Genomic DNA, 20,328 nt, shown 5'->3' with positions numbered 1-20,328 from the left:
CTGATGTAGCCATGACTTTATTGCGTAGCACTTTACATTTAAACCCAAGCTTCTGACTCTTAGTCCAGTTCTTGCTCCACTATATTTGTGGCCCTCCTTACTGTTGTTAGTGGCATCTCTGTAGCTTAGGAACCCAGAACTCCCATTTTCACCCCCATCCCCTTTGGTCTTTGCTCAAAGGCTTCACTTTGATTACTCTCTTACTCAAAACTTTCAGTGGCTCTTCTGTAACCAGAAGACCAAGTTCAAATGTCTCTGTCTAATTTTCATGGCTGTACAACACATGGTCCCACGTTAGCAAGCTTACCTAATTGCCCTGTGTCTTAGCTCTGTCTTTCTGCTGTAGCCATCCCTGCCTCTTCCTGTTCCTTAAACATACTGTGTTCAGTCCTCTCTCAGTGGTAGTGGTATTGCTGTGGGCTTTGGAGTTGGACATAGCTACTTTCTAATCCCGGATCCACCACAGGCCTTGGCAAGTTACCTCACCTTTTGAAGGATCATCATCCTCCTCTGATATAACTCCATATGGTAGGAATAGATAAAATAACATATGGAAACCCACTCTCATTCCTGAAATCCCCTTTAAAACTAACATCTACAGTGGTGCCTGATACCTGGTTCCCTGTGATTGTGTTTCTCCTTGTCTTCGTTTCCCTAAGGCTTAACCATTCAAAGGCCTAACGTGCATCCTGCCTCTTTCCTGAAACCTTTCCCAGCCATTCCTGACTCAGTTGATCCCACCCTTCTATAAATTATTTCATCCATGTGTTAGCATTTAATTATGTGCCACCCCTCTCAGTGAGACCCCATAGAGAGGCTTGAGAGATAATTGGCTGTGTAATAATTGAGGGATAATTGAGTTAATTCTTTGTTAGTACTCCGTGTGTGTTTGAGCTGCATTCTCCTTTGTCAAATATTGACTAGCAGCAGCTCCTCCTGCACCAGCAGCACCAGATCTTGGTGGTTTGTGAATACTTTAGGGCTAGTTCTGGTCAGGGTCCTTCCTGCCCTCAGATTTTGGTTAAATTGGTGTTTCCCTTTGCATGTTATAAGATAGCCCTCCCAAGGGAGGTATTGATGAAATCTCTTCTTGGAAACTCCAAGATAATAACACTAAGGAAGTTGAGCACAGTATCATTGCTTCAACAATCTGGTGACAGGAGATGTGTACAGTTGGCTATTCCATGAAATTTACAACAGGATCCTTACTCTCTTATTCCAGAAGAGATTAAGGGCAAAAGTCCAAGTGGATAGGGTGAAGTTGTTTAAGGTTCACATACCTCTGATGTAGACTCTGTGAATTATTCATTCACTCATCCCCAAAAGTGTTTGTATTTGCATGTGTGGTGGTATGTTTATATCACATGATCCATAATTCTCTCCCTCAGTGGAAATTAGTAGCTCAGGTCAGGCTGATGACAATAAAATTATATGGTGTGTGCTTTTGCTGCAGCAAAGGTTTCTCTGAGGTCTGGAGAGAAATTAGACCAAGAGGACTGGACACTTCACTGAGAGTCCTGCCTTCTCTTCTTATTGGACAGCAGTCTACTCACCCATCACTGTCTCAGTAGGGTTTTTTTTTGCCTTTCCTTTCCCCTACCAGGTGTCCATGCTAAAGTTCAGGTATATTTATCTGTGTCTGGAACTGGATATTCTCTTAAAAAGAGAGGCCCAAGGTCTGGCTTCCTTGCTGATTTCCAGGATTCTAATCCTCATTATCTAAGCTAATGGTTTCCAACCCTGATTGGTGGTTAGAATCACTTGTGGTGGATTAAAAACCTGTCAGTTCTTGTGGTTTGTCCCCAGAGAGTCTGATTTGATTGGCCTATTGTGTGGCTCAGGCATTGGTAGTTTAAAAAATCTTCCACAAAAAATAGTCATTTTACTGTGGAGAAAGCTTAGCCAAGTGTTCAAACTGAACATCACCAGTAAGGAGAGATATAGATACCGTGGGCCTGATATGATGGACTGAGAAGGCATAGCATCGCTTCTGTGGTATTCTTGCCAAAAGTGCATAACCTAAGTTTAATCAAGAGGAAATATTAGATAAGCCCATACTGAGAGTCATTCTACAAAATGGCCAATACTCTTCAAAAATATTAAGATCATGAAATTAAAAGAAATTCTGAAGATCTGGCCCCTATTAAAGAGACTGAGGAGACAAAACAACAATGTATTGTGTGATCCTGGGTTGGATCCTAGTTTAGACAAAGGACATTAGTGGGAACGTTGATGAAATTTGAATAAGTTCTATAGATTAGTTCATCATATTCTATCAATGATAATTTATTTATTTTGATAATTATACTGAGGTTATCTACAGCAGTAATATTTGGGGAAATTGAGTGAAGGGTACATGGGAACTTTTCCTATTTTTGGAACATTTTGAATGTCTGAAATTAGGTTAAAATGAAAAGTTGGAACAAGAAAAGAAAGAAGCTTTCAGGCACTTAATGAGTTGCCAGAGTTGAAAACCACTTCCGTAAGTCATCTTGCCTAATACTCTCAGGGTAATCTTCCTGAAAATGCTGTTTTGTCCTGTTCCTGACCTTCTTAAAGCATTCCAGTGACTGCTATCATCTGCAGGATGAAGTTCAAATTCCTGAGGCCTCCATTCAACGACCCTGTAGCATAGCCCCAACTGTTCCCTTGATCTATGTAGTAAGACCTGAACCTGCATTTTTCTTTCTCATGTCTTAATTGATTTTAATTCTTTTCCTTCTTTCTATAATACCTTTGCCCGTGTAGAGGATCAGAATTTGCCACCCCAAAATGTATCTCTTTGGCATGAGGATTATTTTGGGTTGGTTACCCTTAAAAACTGCAGACATGGGAGAAGCTCTGCAAAGTAGAATTTACCCTTTGTAAGATACGTTTATATTTCTAAGGGAAATCTCCATCTGTAAAGGTGTCTCCCTCTCTGTACCAGGAAGAAGAGGGATGATTTTATCTCTAGAAACGGTTGTCAATGTGGAAGGCAAGGACTTACGTCTGTATAATAATCTTATTCTTGTTTCCTCTGCTTTTCTGGTAATCTCCCACAAGTGACTGCCCCCATCCTCAACATCCTCCTTTGTCTTTAGCTGAAGATAGCATTTAAGGGAACAGCTTCCACCATTTTGGTGAATTACCCAGTTTCTTGAGTTTCTCCCATGTATACATGTTACAAACCTTTGTTTGATTTTCTGCTGTTATTCTGTCTCATGTGAATTTGATTCATAGCCCAGTCAGAAAGACCCACAGGGCTAGAGGATTTGTTTTCCTCCCCTACAGTTTGGCAACTTGGATGGGATAAAACTTCACTGGCTGGACACTGCTCACTCCAGGACTACTGCAGCTGAGAATCCTGGACCCCTGAAAAGAGCCAGCAGAAGGTAAGAGTCTTTACCACGTAAGTCTCCTTGATCTCTGCCTGCAGGGTCTATTGGAAGCAAGAGTGGTGAGTTTCTTTTGCTTTTCTTGATTTATATTAGCAGGAGAAAATATTGGTGAAGCTAGCTTCTTGGACTCAGTGACTCCAAGATATTTTGTTGAGTACTCATTTGTTGTAAATCCTTTTCCGCCCAGAGCTAGTATTTTTCCTTGTCTCTGTCTTTTTTTTTGTCATTTGTCATAAGACACAGGCATCTCTATAAGCCTGTTGTCTGGGAATATGCACATGGGGTGAAAGCTGTTTCTAAGGGCATCTTGGAAGCCAAAAATGTGCCAAATATGATAGGCAGTTAAGAGTCATTAGAGCACTCACCACCTCAAAAATTCTCCTGAGAAAGGAAAAGTGGTCATGGAATGGGGTAAATGACACAGGTCACCCCACCAACTTCAAGAAAATGTCCATACAACGATGGGGTACTCTGTGAAGCACACATTACCCCCAAGCCTGTGGCTCCTCCCTCCTGGGTACTAATTTGGCCCTGAGATACCCAAGGCTTAGCTAAAGCTGTTAGTGTGCATCAGATGAGGTTTTTCTTTTGTCTTTTTCTGTGTCTTGAGAGCTTGGCTTTGGGACATTTTTGGTCTCTGCCATCCAGAGGATGCATGTACCAGCATGCGTCTTGTTGGCCAGTTGAGTAGACTGGGTTTCTGGGACACACTCTTTTTGTCTGGCTGTGTCAGCTCTCAGAGGACTTTGTCATAAGGGGTCCCGGTTGTTTTCATAAGGGGCCTTGGTCGTCTCAACCTTCATTGCTTATTGTGCAGTAAAGGCCTTTGCTTTGACTATTTTGGGGAACGAACTTTCTGCATCTCTTTTGAGGGCGCCTATTTCATCCATGGTTAAGCTTATTGGTATGTGTCACTGTTAAGATCCTACTCATGAATGTGGCCAGACAATGGATTAAGTTTGAAAAACTTCTAAATTGGCAAAACAATTGATGAGAGCTCTCATCATAGTTTTTATTGGTATCTTTGAGAATCCCACATTAAAAAGGAAATACAAAAAGAAAAATAATGAGTAGCTTTAAGACCCTTACTCAGGTTACAATTAAATTGAGAAAATGTAACAGTGTAAGTGTTGATAAGCTTATAAAGACTGGAATGTTTGAGCTGATTTTATATAAAGAGGTTATATCAACTGTGCCTGAGTATGTTTTAAAATGTCTGACTGAGAATGCTTCCTCTATCTAAAATTATAAGACCAAGATCTATTGATAAAGTCCTACTGAAAGCTATGATTAGAGGTTTAAGATTTGATGGAATTCAAATAAAACTTTGTAGAAAAACTGATATATTTATAGGCTTAATGTGAAGTGATTGTATCTTTTTGCCTGATTGTATTGTGGAGATAGACAATGTGTCTTACTAGGAAAGGGATATTTCCCATGCCTGATTGTAAGACAACATATAAATCTGCCCTTCAGACGTGTTAATTAAAGTTACTAAAGGGAAGTCAGTAAGGTTGCCTGAACCCACACAATATGAGATAAAAATCTACAGGTGAATAGAGGTACTAATAAAAAAGGATAATAAAAGCTCCCCGCTCCAAGGTAAATTTATCTGGGGTTAAATTGTACACTTAGAAAGAGGGCCGTTGTTAAAAGCTTTGTGTAGACTTTAAAGGTGTGATACATTGTCCTGAAAGTTTTAGAACATACAAATCTTTGATTCATCTATTAAATTAAAAATTTCCCTAATATAAAGAAGAATTGGAAGGGTGTAGCCAGAGGGATGGGTCAGCGTCTTTTGTCAGATAGTCCAGTTCTTTGGGGGACTAGAAGAAACTGTCTTTGTCTTGCAAATTTCTGCAAGCCTGGTGATACAGCTCTAGAAAGCAGTTCAAAATTCACCCGTCTTTTGACAAGCTCAAACCCTCCCCTGTTCCTTATAATGCTCCTTGATATTGACTGAGACAGAAGATCAAGATATTAGAAACAGATTAGGCAAATATGCCCCAGAAACTCCATCTTGAAGAAAACTTGACTACTTTCTCTGTGCCTTTATGATGCAGATTTTCTGCTCCCATCTCCTCTAGGACTTGAAAGCCATTCTTTGAAGTACAAATGTTTCTCCTAAACTAGTGAGCTTTGTATTGCACCTGATTCATAACAAAAATTTGACATCTCTGTCTGTGTCTATGTGTTTACTTGCGTCTATATGAATGTTGTATGTGTGTGATATTTTACCTCCAGATAAAGTGGTCAAAATTAAGAGTTCTATTTAATTGACTTAAAGTTAAGTGCTTACATGTCTTTCAAGTTAACATGATGTGGAATAACCTTTGGTGAATGAAAGCTTAAGTTTGTTTGATTAAAATATACATGTACCTTGAGTTATCAGCATTGGATATGATGCAGATATGCAGCCTGGTTCACTAGTTAACAAAGCTCATATTATCCCTGTTACAAGTTTGTCAGCATAACTTAGAATGGTAGTTAATTTTGTTTAATGTCTCATGAAGTTTTCATGGGTAATCTAAACATAATTGCTGGGGACAAATGATGCAAATGAGGTAAGAGTTTAAACTTTTAGCAATAATTATATCTTATGACATGTGTTTAATAACTTCAAAAATCTCTTTAGTAAATTGAAACTCTGAAGTTTTGCTCAATTAAATGTTGGAAAATTCATTGAATATCTACATTATTTCTAAATGAGATAAAATATTAGACATTAATTACTAAATATAAGTTTACCTACTTTTGTAATATTACAGAGAAACTAAAAGGTGTTTGAGTCTATTGGTAAACATGGCTTGTGTTTTATTAAAATATTGTACTATAAAGTAACATGTTTCTAAAATTATAAAAACTATTTATAACCTTGCCAAACCATAGAATGCTAATATAAAAGACAGTTCATAATTGCTTACTTCTTAGTTTTTACATAAAAATTAAGATTTATAAGGGTTAAAAATCGCAACATGTGATTAAAGCTACTAGAAGTCAATAAGGAAAATATGTTTGTATTTAAGGAAAGGAAGATGTATATTTTCAGTAAGGAAGTTATGAAGAATGGAAATATTTTTATTTGTTTTGTTAGGAAAGATAAATTTGTCCTAAAGTACCAGAAGAAAAAAAAGAAGGCATGGGACAAGTTCTGAACATAAACAGAAAGTTATAAAAGGTTTTTAAAAGAAGAATTCTAAAAGAAAGTTTTATACATGGTAAAGTTGGCTAAGATTAAAATGAATTTAATTAAGTGAGTTTTAATATCAAAAGTAAACTGTTGCAAAGTTAGAATTTGCTTTTTCCCCTCTCTTAAAAGGATAATTTTCTTAAACTTTTAGTCTGCTCTTGGTAAAATGATTATGAAAGGTTTTTTTCTTTGACTATTCTACAAGAAAGGTAGGGCTTTTGTGTTTTATCAAAAATAAATTTTCTATATTGTTTTAGTCAGGTCTTTAATAACAGGTAGTAAGGTTTTTCTTACAGCTATTTCATTTTTAGAATTTGCCTAAAATTCTTTAACTGTTACCATGGATAAATAGGTAACTAAGCATTGCTTCATAGGGACCTATGATATTGTGTGGGCAGATGTTATTGATGTAAGTGTTTTAAAAATTATGTAACATTCTGGAAAATTCTAATCTGTCCTGGTTATCAGTTATACTTCTAGTTATTACCTTAAAGTGTTTTATGGCACATAAATAACAAAATTGCTTTGTTAATTGTCATTTTCAAGTCTTTTGTCACTTACAGGCAGTTCTTATTTTTAAGTCTTTTGTCATTTACAAACAGTTTTGTTTTACTCTATTTTACAAATGTTTTCATCTTTAGAGATTCATGTAAGGGATTCTGACATTTATTCTAAAATACAGGTTTCTGACAAACTTTCAGATTATAAAACTGAACTGTGTAAGAAATTACAGAACTCTAACAGAGAAACTGATAACCCCATAAAACTGCTAACAGAATATTAAACTCAAAAATCGATTATACAGGACTGAACTAATGAGGATGATTATAATTTTTATGACTTCACTTGAAATATTGCAGGTCTTTTAAATGTTTTGATTTTCTTCAGATTTAAGAAAATCTTTTTCTATTTTCTCTTACACTAACTATGACTTATAACAATTTGGTTAATTATACTTTTTAAACAAAATTGAAAAATTTATCTTTTTTTTCCTGCCTGACTCCACCAGAATTTTGAAACTCTTAGTAAGTAAGTATTGTTATTTCCATGGAAATATAGTTATTTTCATAAATTCAATAAGAATCTGTTCACCTTAAAACAGGACACAATTGGAAACATTATTTATCTTATAAAAGCTTTGAGTAGAATGTCGTATTTGAGAGAAACAGGCACAGACTCAGATACAACCAAACAGTTTTTCAGAAACAAAGATTGGGCTTTATGGAATAAAGCCACATGGAAACGTTGACATGGTACCTTGTTTACAGGGTTCCTAGCAACCTTACCGGGTAAGTAAGGAAGGTCAATTATCTGGCAGTTGCCGGAACCTTGAAATATTTTAGGGAACTCAAGAAGAGAAAAATTCACCCAAATCTGTAGATATTACTCACTTTGTTTGAAAGTTCTTGGCTTTCCTGGCCTTGAGAGGCCTTTAAAGTTCAATCCGAGATTCCTTATGAAAATTTCCAGCAAAGCAGGCTTAAAAGAGCATATATGATCAATTGCTATTCTTGCTGTACTTATGTAAATAATTGGGCCAAATTTATTGAAACTAGACTCACTTTACAAGCCAATCAGTCTTATTTTGGCTATCTTTGGTAAAAATGAGAGTAATTTTAGAGAGAAAAATTATGTTTCAGTAAAAACTATAATACACATTTGTGGATATTAGATCCTAGATCTGTTAATTGTGTTTGAGGTTTTTGTTTTCTACTTGTAAACAAGACTGGATACTAGATACTGAGTTCTTCTAGTCGCCTGAAATATCTTGCTAAAAATCTCCAAACTAATGGTTTCAATTTTTTTCCCCATCATTTTTATTTGAAATCATTGTGAACTGAAATCACCCTTATCCCTAAAGCTCTGCAAACTGAAGCTGGACAACTTGATATAAACTTAAGAGAGATCACCATGATAGCATTCCTGTTGCTGTGTAAACAACTCAAAAGGACATCTGAACACTTGATGATATCATCAGAGACATTTTAAGCTGGAAGAGATGCTTCGACACTGACATCTAGAAATCTTCTTAACTAGCTGTCCACTGAACTCAGAAACTGATTTATAATTTGCTCCAATGATTAACCTTGTTTTTCTTTTGTTTCTGTAGAAATACTTCTTATTAAATACCTGATTTCTTGCTTTCACAATATAGGCCTAAATTTGAGCCCACCTGCATCACCACCTAATAAAATGAATTTAACTGGACTGATCTATTATCAGGACTAAGAAATGTGTTCAATGAAATGTAACAATCTGCCACTCAGCTTCTGGACTATGAAACTTCTTAAAGTTTCAAAGGTGGGACTGTGGAGGATCAGAATTGGCCACTCTAAAATGTGTCTCTTTGGCATGAGGATTATTATTATTATTTTTTTTTAAAGATTTTATTTTTTCCTTTTTCTCCCCAAAGCCCCCCGGTACATAGTTGTATATTCTTCGTTGTGGGTCCTTCTAGTTGTGGCATGTGGGACGCCGCCTCAGCATGGTCTGATGAGCAGTGCCATGTCCGCGCCCAGGATTCGAACCAACGAAACACTGGGCCGCCTGCAGCGGAGCGCGCGAACTTAACCACTCAGCCACGGGGCCAGCCCCTGGCATGAGGATTATTTTTGGCTGGTTACTCTTAAAAACTGCAGACATAGGAGAAGCCCTGAAAAGTAGAATTCACATTTCTAAGGGAAATATCCATCTGGATCTCCAACAAAGACATCTCCCTCTCTGTACCAGGAAGAAGGGGGGGATGACCTTATCTCTAGAAACACTTTACAGTGGGGAAGGCAAAGACTTAAATATGCATAAAAACCTTACTCTTGTTTCCTGTACTTTTGTGATAATCTCCCATAACCGACTGCCCCCATCCTCAATATCCTCCTTTGTTTTTAGCTGAAGATAGTATTTAAGGAAACAGCTTCCACCATTTTGTTGAGTTGTACAGTTTCTTGAGTTTCTCTCATGTATACAAGTTACAAAGCTTTGTTTGATTTTCTCCTGTTATTTTGTCTCATGTGAATTTAATTCATAGCCCAGCCAGAAGGACCCAGAGGCTAGGGGATTTGTCTTTCTCCCTTACACCCTCTTGTTCAGCCTCCTGAATTGTTCTTCATTCTAAGACCCATTTTAGGTCCTATCTCTTAATTTAGGCCTTTTATGAATATTTCTAGTAGAAGCAGTCGTCTTTCCATTCTTTGATTTCTAGTAGCTAGGATGGTGTGGAGTGAGAACATGAGCTTTAGATTCATAAATATGAGAGTCCAAGTCCTGGTTCCATCTTTTCCCAGTTCTTGGATAAGGGACAAGTTAATTGACTTATTGGAATTTTGGCTTCTCATTTGCAATATAGGAATAATAGTCCTGATGTCAAAGGGTCACTGTGAGCATTAAGTGAGGTGCAAACATAAAGGTCTCCAGCACACAGTAATTTCTGTCCACTTCTTGTGTTTAGCACAAACCCCAGAGGGATTGTGGGTGGTGCAAAGGTTCTTGTTCAGATTTCCTGCAGAGCCTTTAAAAGATATTTGTGTCTGCTCATCACTAAGATGACAGACACTCTTGAACTGAGTTAAATGCTGGGTGCTTTAAGGAATTCAACAGATCTTCCCATATGCAACTCAGTAAATAAATGACCTATGGAGAGAGGAATGTAACCCAACAGAGGGAGAGGGAGTGACAAATGGATGTACAAATGGGAGAAACCTGTGATGCCTCCCAAACCCTTAATTCCTAGTCAGACGGTATTGTGAAAGTGTGACTCCTTAAACAATGAGTCCTGCAGAGCAGCCCTTCACTAATCCATTCCCTGCACAAGTGATATGTACATCGGTGAGTCAGGTCCCCTATGAGCTGAACACTTTATTCTCTGCTCCCTCCACCCACACAGCTCAGTGCTGGGTACTTTCCTTTGGCCCCAGGCCCAGGCCTCTAGTTGGTCTAAGAAGACAAGGCCAGGAGGGGCAGGCTGAGAAGGATGTCAGATGCCAACAGGCATGGAAAGAGATAGGTGGGGCTGCCATTGTTCAAAGGCCATAAATTCTGGGTTTGCCTTATGACTGTTTCTGCATTTGGTGTCTCCTCCTGATTGTGACCATTGTAGGAACTCTCCCTCCTCCCTTGATTCCTTCACATTACAGTTCCTTTCCCTAGGGCACCCTTTTTATGGCTAGAGAATGGCTGTGTGAATAGCTGACAATTCAGTAAAAGTGACTTTTAATGGACACGGGAACCTGACCATGTTTCTTCCTAAAGGAGATTGAGATTCATAAAAGCAAGCTTTTATGAAGGGATGTGCAATTGTGAGTGGTGTCAGTGAACAGGTGATACTAAACCCCTTAATCTCCAGTATGTCTGCCTGATGCACACCAAGCCAAACACAGACATCATTGCTTGGAGATGGAGAAAAATTTATTTGAATTTCCCAAGACAGAGGTGGGAGCTTGGGTTCTCTCAAATCCACCTTAACATTAGAAGAAATCAGGGTGTTTTATAAACCTAAGGGGTGTGGCATGGGGAGTTTTGGAGAAACAAAGGAGTGTAAGTGCAAACAATCCATAAACAACCTATAAATCAAAATTGGGGTGAGTTTATTATGAGCCAGAGTGAGGATTATAACCCAGGAAGGCCTTACAAGACCTTCCAGAGAAGCATGCGTTTTAGTACAGTCATATCTTTTTAGAACAAAGAAGATACATTAAACACACCCAGGATACATTTCCATCAAAATTTCAAAGAGCTATTCAGTTTCAAATTAGCAGGTCAACATGACCCTGATGCAGGGAAAGTGACTAATCTGGGCATTACCAACAGGGTATTACCAATACGGTGTAGGAGGGGAAGTATGCATTCTTATTTTAAGAGAGTGCATTATTTACCTCAGTGATTATGCAGATGTACAATGCATGTTTGATAGGCCATAAATAAGGCTTTTTAGTTCAAGCCAAATCAGTTTTGAACTTAGATAGTTACCACATATACCTCAATATGTGAAAATATCTTGTCAGGGGTAATCCATTTTTCTTTCACTCTCATTAAGCCCCTGGTCAATCTGACTTCTGGGCTTCAAGGGAAGCTAGGGGCTGTTATCTGGTGATCCTTGAAGGCATTCTCTTCTTAAAACAAGCTCTTAAATCCTTGTGAAGCTTGAGTTACCCCTCAGGTTAAACAGGAAAATAGCAAGTTGACAAGATTAATTTCTTTTCATAACAAGGTCGAAAGGTAATCTTATCGAATATTTACAGTAACCCTCAGGTACTCAGCTTCACAGGTGCCTAAGTGAAGGGCTAGGTGGATAACAAAATGCTGACTGTCGAGTGCTGACAATGGAGCAGGCAAACATCATTCTGGAGGGTTATATTTTATTCAGGAGACCTCAGAAATCTTAGGGTGTCCTCTGCCCCATTTAAATTATTAACATTTATTCGGTGGGAGATGAGGTAAAATTATGGAGTTGTGTGATGTTGGGTAAATTACTTAACTTCTCTGCCTCAGTTTTTTTAATCCATAAAAATGGAAATGACATCACTTGTGGTATTTTTTAATGAAGACTGTAGCTACATATAAAACCTCTCAGATAGTGCCTGGCACGTAGTGAGTGCTGAGTAAGTGCAAACACTTATAATTCTCGGACTATGCAATGGTGCACCCTGGTCATCTAGGGTCAGGCATTTTCTAGGCAGTGTCCTGGCAGGCCAACTGGAGATGAAAATGACAGGGGAGGCTTAAATTCCAGGAGTGGAAAGATTGGGTACCAGTAACTTATGAACAATATCCTGGAAAATGTCTTACTCCAAGGCAGAATTACTCACAGATTGTGTGGCTTCTGGCACAGTTATTGTCCCTGGGGATCTGGAAATGTGTTCTAGAGTTAGATTTGCTGAAAGCCAAACCTAGAAACAGGCTTCAGGGGATGTCTTGCAAATAGCATTCATCTGGGTAAAGGAATTACCTATTGTGGCTTGGGCATTACTTTTGTCTCTGTACTGTCTTTATTTATAAGATGTAAAGAGAAAGACTGAAGAAAGATGAAATAAGGAAATGAATGTATAAAATAACAGGGCAGAACTGGAAATGGCAGGTCTAAGTTACAAGAAAGTCTATATAAGTTTTAAGTGAACATAAAATGACTTTTAAACAAAACAACAGAGCTCTCCATATAAATATAGTCTACTGCCTTGAGTAGACTATCAGGCTCCGTGCCAAGAAGCATTGAAGCAGAATCACAAGAGATGGGTAGCATGGCCTTCTTTGCTAAATGGTTAGACTGAGTTCAGACGAAGTCACTGAAGAGAAAGGAGATAAAGGAGAAAATTGGCAGAAGTGAGAGAAAATAGGATGGCAAAGGGAAGGGATTGAAGGAATGTTTACTGAGGGCCCATCACATACCAGGCACTGTGTATAATTACTTATGTATCATTTTTTATTGAGATAACATTGGTTTATAACATTATATAAATTTCAGGTGTGCATCATTATATTTCAATTTCTCTGTGCGTTACATCTTGTTCACCACCCAAAGACTAATTACAATCCATCACCACACACATATACTTAATTGCCTCTTTCACCTTCCCCCGTCCTCCCTTCCCTCCTGGTAAACACCACTCCAATCTCTGTTCCTATGCATTTGTCATTCTTTTTATCTTCTACTTATGAGTGAGATCATATGGTATTTGACAGTCTCCCTCTGACTTATTTCACTTAGCATTATACCCTCAAAGTCCATCAATGTTGTTGCAAATGGAAAGATTTCATGTTTTTTTATGGATGAGTAGTATTCCAGTGTGTATACGCACTGTATCTTCTTTATCCATTCATCTCTTGATGGGCATGTAGGTTGCTTTCAAGTCTTGGCTATTGTTAATAATGCCACAATGAACACAGAGGTGTACATATTTTATGCATTCGTGTTTTCATGTTATTTGGATTAATACCCAGCAGTGGAATAGCTGGATTGGATGGTAGTTGTATTCTTAATTTTTTGAGGAATCTCTATACTATTTTCCATAGTGGTTGTGCCATTTTGCACTCCCACCAGCAGTTTTTGAAAGTTATCCCTTCTCCACATCTCCAACACTTGTATCTTGTCTTGTTAATTATAGCCATTCTGATGGATGTGAGGTGATATCTCATTTTAGTTTTGATTTGCATTTCCTTAATAATTAGTCACATTGAACATCTTTTCATGTGGCTGTTGGGCATCTGCGTATCTTCTTTGGAGAAATTTCTGTTCAGATATTTTGCCCATTTGTTAATTGGGTTGTTAAGATGTATGAGTTCTTTATATATTTTGGATGTTAACCCCTGAACAGATATATGATTAGCCAATATCTTCTCCCAATTGCTTGGTTGTCTTTTTGTTTTGTTGATAGTTTCCTTTGCTGTGAACGTTTTAGTTTGATGTAGTACCTTTTGTTTAATGTTTCTGTTGTTTTCCTTGCCTGGTCAGACATGGTACTTGAAATTATGCTAGTAAGACCGATGTCGAAGAGTGTACTGCCTATATTTTCTTCTAGAAGTTTTATGGTTTCAGGCCTTACGTTCAGGTCTTTAATCCAATTTGAGTTATTTTTTGTGTATGGTATAAGATAATTGTCTACTTTCATTCTTTTGCATGTGGTTTTCCAGTTTTCCCCAACACCATTTACTGAAGAGACTTTCCTTTCTCTGTTCTGTGTTCTTGGCTCCCTTGTTGAAAATTAACTGTCCATAGATGTGAGAGTTTATTTCTGGGCTCTTGATTCTGTTCCATTGATCTATGTGTCTGTTTTGGTGCCAGTACCATGCTGTTTTGATTAAAATAGCTTTGTAGTATATTTTGAAATCAGGAAGTGTGATACCTCCAGATTTGTCCTTTTTCTCAGAATTGCTTGGCTATTTGGGGTCTTTTGTTGTTCCATATAAATTTTAAGATTCTTTGCTCTATTTCTATGAAAAACATCATTGGAACTTTGGTAGGGATTGCATTGAATCTGTAGATTGCTTTAGGAATTATGGACATTTTAACTACGTTAATTCTCCCAATCCAAGTGCACAGAATAACTTTCCATTTATTTGTGTCTTCTTCAGTTTCTTTCTACAACTTTTTCTAGTTTTCCATGTACAGGTTTGTCACCTCTTTGGTTAAATTTATTACTAGTTGTTTTATTATTTTTGTTGTAGTTGTATTCTGGGGGAGTAATACATTGGGATTATATTCTTTTTTTTTTTTAAAGATTTTATTTTTTTTTCCTTTTTCTCCCAAAAGCCCCCCGGTACATAGTTGTGTATTCTTCATTGTGGGTTCCTCTAGTTGTGGCATGTGGGACGCTGCCTCAGCGTGGTCTGACGAGCAGTGCCATGTCCGCGCCCAGGATTCGAACCGACGAAACACTGGGCTGCCTGCAGCGCAGCGCGCGAACTTAACCACTCGGCCACGGGGCCAGCCCCGGGGATTATATTCTTAATTTCTATTTCTGCTACTTCATTGTTAGTGTATAAAAATGCAATTTATTTTAGTCTGTTGATTTTGTATGCTGCAACTTTATCATATTCATTTATTATTCCAAAACTTTTTTGTGGATTCTTCAGGATTTTCTGTATATAAAATCACATCATCTGCAAATAGTGACAGTTTCACTTCTTCCTTTCCAATTTTGATCCCTTTATTTCTTTTTCTTGACTGATTGCTCTGGCTAGGACTTCCATTATTATGTTAGATAAGAGTGATGAATGTGGGCATCCATGTCTGGTTCCTGTTCTTAGAGGGATTGCTAAGTTTTTCTCCATTTGAGTATCTTATTGGCTGTGAGTTTGTCATATATGGCCTTTATTATGTTGAAATGCTTTCCTTCTATACCCATTTTATTCAGTTATTTTTATTTGTTTTTGCTGATGAAGATTCCCTCTGAACTAGCATCTGTTGCCAATCTTCCACTTATTTTTGCTTGAGGAAGATTAGCTCTGAGCTATCATCTGTGCCAATCTTCCTCTATTTTTTGTATGTGGGTCGCTGCCACAGCATGGCTGATGAGTAGAGTAGGTCAGTGCCCAGGATCTGAACCCACAAACCTGAGCTGCTGTAGTAGAGTGTGTCAAACTTACCACTGTTCCAGGGGCTGGCCCCTATTCAGGGTTTTTATCATAAATAGATACTGTATCTTGTCAAATGCTTTCTTTACATCTACTGAGATGATCATGTGATTTTTCATTTTTTAAAAATATTGTATATCCATTGATTGACTTATGGATGTGGAACCATCCCTGCATCCCTGTAATAAATCCTGCCTGATCATGGTGAATGATGTTTTTAATGTATTGTTGTATTTGATTTGCTAGTATTTTGTTGAGGATTTTTGCATTGATGTTCATCAGTGATATTGATCTGTAATTCTCTTTTTTGGTATTAAATCTGTTTAATATCTTTAATAATTCTATTATTTTTAAATCCTTCCACAAAAGGGGCATTACAGTTCTTCTGTATATTGCAAACAGCTTTAAAAACAGAGTCAGCCCTAAAGTTGAAGCTATAATATTTCTAATTTTTTAATTTTAGTTTTTCATTATTGGCACTATACCATACAGCACAACGAAGAACATCTTATTTAAATAAAACGAGGATAGTATTTCATTGGAGCATATATCCAACAGATTTTTTTTATCCATATCTACCTCCAATGGTGATATTTCATAGGCTAAGTTCTAAACAAATGAAAATTAAAAAAAATACTGAAAGCCATGTTTTGCTGAGGAATACTATGGTATGCATATCATATAGGTTGTTTTACAGTAGATATTAGTTTGCCAAGGTTCAGATGGCAAAATGCAAAGTTGTAAGCTTGGTCCTGTCCAGCTAGTTATTTCTCATTGCCTGGAGAATCTGCCAGCATGTAATGCTGAGAGACCACCTTGTCGCCACCACTTCTCTTCTCACAGGAGACTCCACTGTGATAGAACATTCATATTCTTAAGATGGAAGGCCTCCCCTCCCACAAATCCACTGGATATCACAATGTTATGTTTGACAAATTCTGCTACTTCCTCAATTATATTGTTGATTTCTGGTGCTGCCTTATTTGCTGATTTCTCAGTTTGTCTTTTTGCTTTGTTTAATTCTTTTTCAACTCTCTTCCAGTAGCTCTGCACATAGCCAGACTGGCAATCTGAAGGAGAAGAAAGCCGCCACCTGCTTCAGTTTCTGGAAGTTTCCCAACTTTCTGGAACAAAAATCCCGCACACCAGCCTGTCACTCCACCCACTATAATTTGAGTGGCTACTGAGAATTTTTTCTACAATAGGTCTGGAACTGTGGCCAAGCACTTGATTCTACCAATGGCATCTTCTTGCCTGCCCATTTAAATCCAACACTTCATAAGAATCATCATCACTTTCATGTTTTTTGGGGAGGGGGCTTCTGGGTCACCATGATACCACTGGCAGCCTGCTCTGAAGGTGACACCTACCTGCCCTCCTCTCCCAACTCCTTTAAGAACGGCTCTAGTGTAATTTTCTTTTTTTGTGTTGTCTTTGTCTTGTTTTGGTATCAGGGTAATGTTGGCCTTGTAGAATGAGTTAGGAAGCTTCCCCTCCTCTTCAATTTTTTGGAAGAGGTTAAGAATGATAGATATTAAGTCTCCTTTGAATGTTTGGTAAAAAATCACCAGGGAAGACATCTGGTCTTGGACTTTTATTTTTTCGGAGGGTTTTGATTGCTCTTTTGATCTTATCAGTGATTGATCTATTCAAATTCTCTATTTCTTCTTGATTCAGTTTTGGAAGGTTGTATGATTCTAAGAATTTATCCATTACTTCTAGATTATCCAATTTGTTGGCATATTGCTTTTCATAGTATTCTCATAATCTTTTATATTTCTGAGGTGTCCATTCTAATTTCTCCTCTTTCATTTCTGACTTTATTTGAGTCTTCTCTCCTTTTTCTTGGTGGGTCTAGCTAAAGGTTTGTCAATTTTGTTTATCTTCTCCAAGAACCAGCTGTTAGTTTCATTGATCCTTTGTATTATTTTTTTAATCTCTATTTCATTTACTTCTGCCCTGATTTTTATTATTTCCTTCCTTCCATTGATTTTGGGCTTTGTTCTTTTTCAAGTTCTTTTAGGTGCACTGTTCGATTGTTTATTTGAGATTTTTCTTGTTTGTTGAGGTAGGCCTGTAATGCTAAAACCTTACCTCTTAGAACCACTTTTGCTGTTTCCCATAAATTTTCGCATGTTGTATTTTCATTTTTCTTTGTCTCCACGTATTTTTTGATTTCTCCCTTGATGTCTTTGTTGGCCCAATTGTTGTTCAGTAGAATTTTGTTTAATCTGCACATATTTCTGGCTTTTCCAATTTTCTTCCTGTAGTTGATTCCTTGTTTCATACTGTTGTGGTCAGAAAAAAACTGCTTGGTAGTATTTAAACCATTTTAAATTTATTGTGACTTGTTTTGTGGCCTAATATGTGATCTATCCTGGAGAATGTTCCATGTGCATTGGAGAGGAATGTGTATTCTGTGGTTTTTGGACGGAATGTTCTGTATGTATCTACTAAGTCCATTTGGTAATGTGTCGTTTAAGGCCAATGTTTCCTTATTGATCTTCTGTTTGGATGATCTATCTATTGATGTAATTGGAGTGTTAAAGTCCACTACCATTATTGTTTTACTGTCTGTTTCTCTTTTTATGTCTGTTAATAGTTTTTTTGTATATTTAGGCGCTTCTATGTTGGGTGCAGAGATATTTACAAGTGTTATATCTTCTTGTTGTATTGTTCCCTTTATCATTATGTAGTGCCCTTCTTTGACTCCTGTTGCAGTTTTTGTAAAAGTTTTTTTTTCTGATATAATTATTGACACCCCAGCTTTCTTTTCATTGCCATTTGCATGGAGTATCTTTTTAAATTCCTTCACTTTTGGTTTCTGAGTATCTTTAGGTCTGAAGTGTGTCTCTTGTATGCATCATATATATATGTATGTGTATATATATATATGTAATTGATTGACATTTAAATTAACTATTGATTAGTGGATACTTTGAGCCATTTTATTACATTTTTTTCCCTGGATATTTTAGTAGTTCTTCTCTGTTCCTTTCTTCTTCCCTTGTTGTTTTCCCTTGTGGCTTGATGGCTTTCTTTAGTATTATGTTTGGGTTCCTTTCTCTTAATTTTTGTGTATTTATTATAGGTTTCTGCTTTGTGATTACCATGAAGTTCATATATAATAACGTATGTATATAGCAATCTATTTTAAGTTGATGTCCTCTTAAGTTTGACCTCTTGCTAAAACCTCTACTCTTTTTTTTTTTTTGAGGAAGATTAGCCCTGAGCTAACATTTTTTTTTAAAGATTTTATTTTTTTTTTCCCTTTTTCTCCCCAAAGCCTCCCGGTACATAGTTGTATATTCTTCGTCGTGGGTCCTTCTAGTTGTGGCATGTGGGACACTGCCTCAGCATGGTTTGATGAGCAGTGCCATGTCCGTGCCCAGGATTTGAACCAATGAAACACTGGGCCGCCTGCAGCACAGCGCGCGAACTTAACCACTCGGCCACGGGGCCAGCCCTAGCCCTGAGCTAACATTTGATACCAATCCTTTTTGCTGAGGAAGATTGGCCCTGAGGTAATATTTGTGTCTATCTTCCTCTATTTTATATGTGGGATGCCTGCCAAAGCATGGCTTGATAAGCAGTGCGTAGGTCCACACCAGGGATCTGAACTGGCGAACCCTGGGCCACTGTAGCAGTGAATGTGAAGTTAACTGCTGTGCCACCAGGCTGGCCCCTAGCTCTACTCTTTTATTCTCTCCTCCCACATTTTATGTTTTTGATATCATATGTAACCTCTTTTTTGAGCATGTGTATTCATTACCCTCTTTTCGTGGAAATAGATAATTTTAGTATTTTTCTCTTTTGGCTTTCATATTAGCTTCATAGATGGTTGATCTGATACTTTTGCTGTATATTTGCCTTTACCAGTGATTTTATTGTTTGTTTTCTTTTAAATAATTTTTTTATTCCTATTTGTGGTCGTCTCTTTTCCACTTAAATAAATCCCTTTAGCATTTCTTGTGAGACTGGTTTCTTCGTGATCAACTCCACTAGTTTTTACTTGTCTGGAAAACACTTTATTTCACCTTCTATTCTGAATGATAACATTGTTGGATTCAGTATTCTTGACTGTAAGTTTTTTCCTTTCAGTGCTTTAAATATATCATGCCACTCTTTTCTACCCTGTGAGGTTTCTGCGGAGAAGTCAGGTGATAGCCTTATGGGATTTCCTTTGTATGTAACTTGTTGTCTTTCTCTTGCAGCTTTTAGGATTCTCTCTTTATCTTCAATTGTTGACATTTTAATTATAACATGTCTTTATGTGGCCCTCTTTGCATTTATCTTGTTTGGTGCTCTCTGTGCTTCCTGTACCTGGATGTCTGTTTCCTTCCTTAGGTTATGAAAGTTTTCAGCTATTATTTCTTCAGATAGATTCTCCACCACTTTGTCTCTCTCTTCTCCTTCTGGTGCACATATAATGTGGGTGTTACTGTGCTTGATGTTGTCCCAGAGTTCCCTTTCACTGTTGTCATTCTTTTTAACTCTTTTTTCTTTTGTCTGCTCAGCTTGGATTATTTACTCTAGTCTTTCATCCAGCTCACTGATCCATTCTTCTGTATCATATACTCTGCTATTGAGTCTCTGTAGTGAATTTTTCATTTCCAGTATTGTATTCTTAATTTCTGATTGGTTCTTTTTTAAGTCTTCCAATTCTTTGTTGATGTTCTTACTGAGTTCATCCAT

General features: G+C 37.4%; 2 pseudogenes; one reads left to right on the top strand and one right to left on the bottom strand.

The window, feature by feature from the left end:
• Positions 1-20,328, top strand: part of LOC123281331 (poly(A) polymerase alpha pseudogene) — a 296,804-nt pseudogene that overhangs the window by 184,196 nt on the left and 92,280 nt on the right.
• Positions 16,471-17,768, bottom strand: LOC106847937 (FUN14 domain-containing protein 1-like; annotated as a pseudogene).

Source organism: Equus asinus, chromosome 26 (assembly GCF_041296235.1).
Source record: "Equus asinus isolate D_3611 breed Donkey chromosome 26, EquAss-T2T_v2, whole genome shotgun sequence".
NCBI lineage: Eukaryota > Metazoa > Chordata > Mammalia > Perissodactyla > Equidae > Equus > Equus asinus.
Note: the sequence above shows the minus strand (reverse complement) of the source record. Positions and strands in the feature narration are given on the sequence as shown.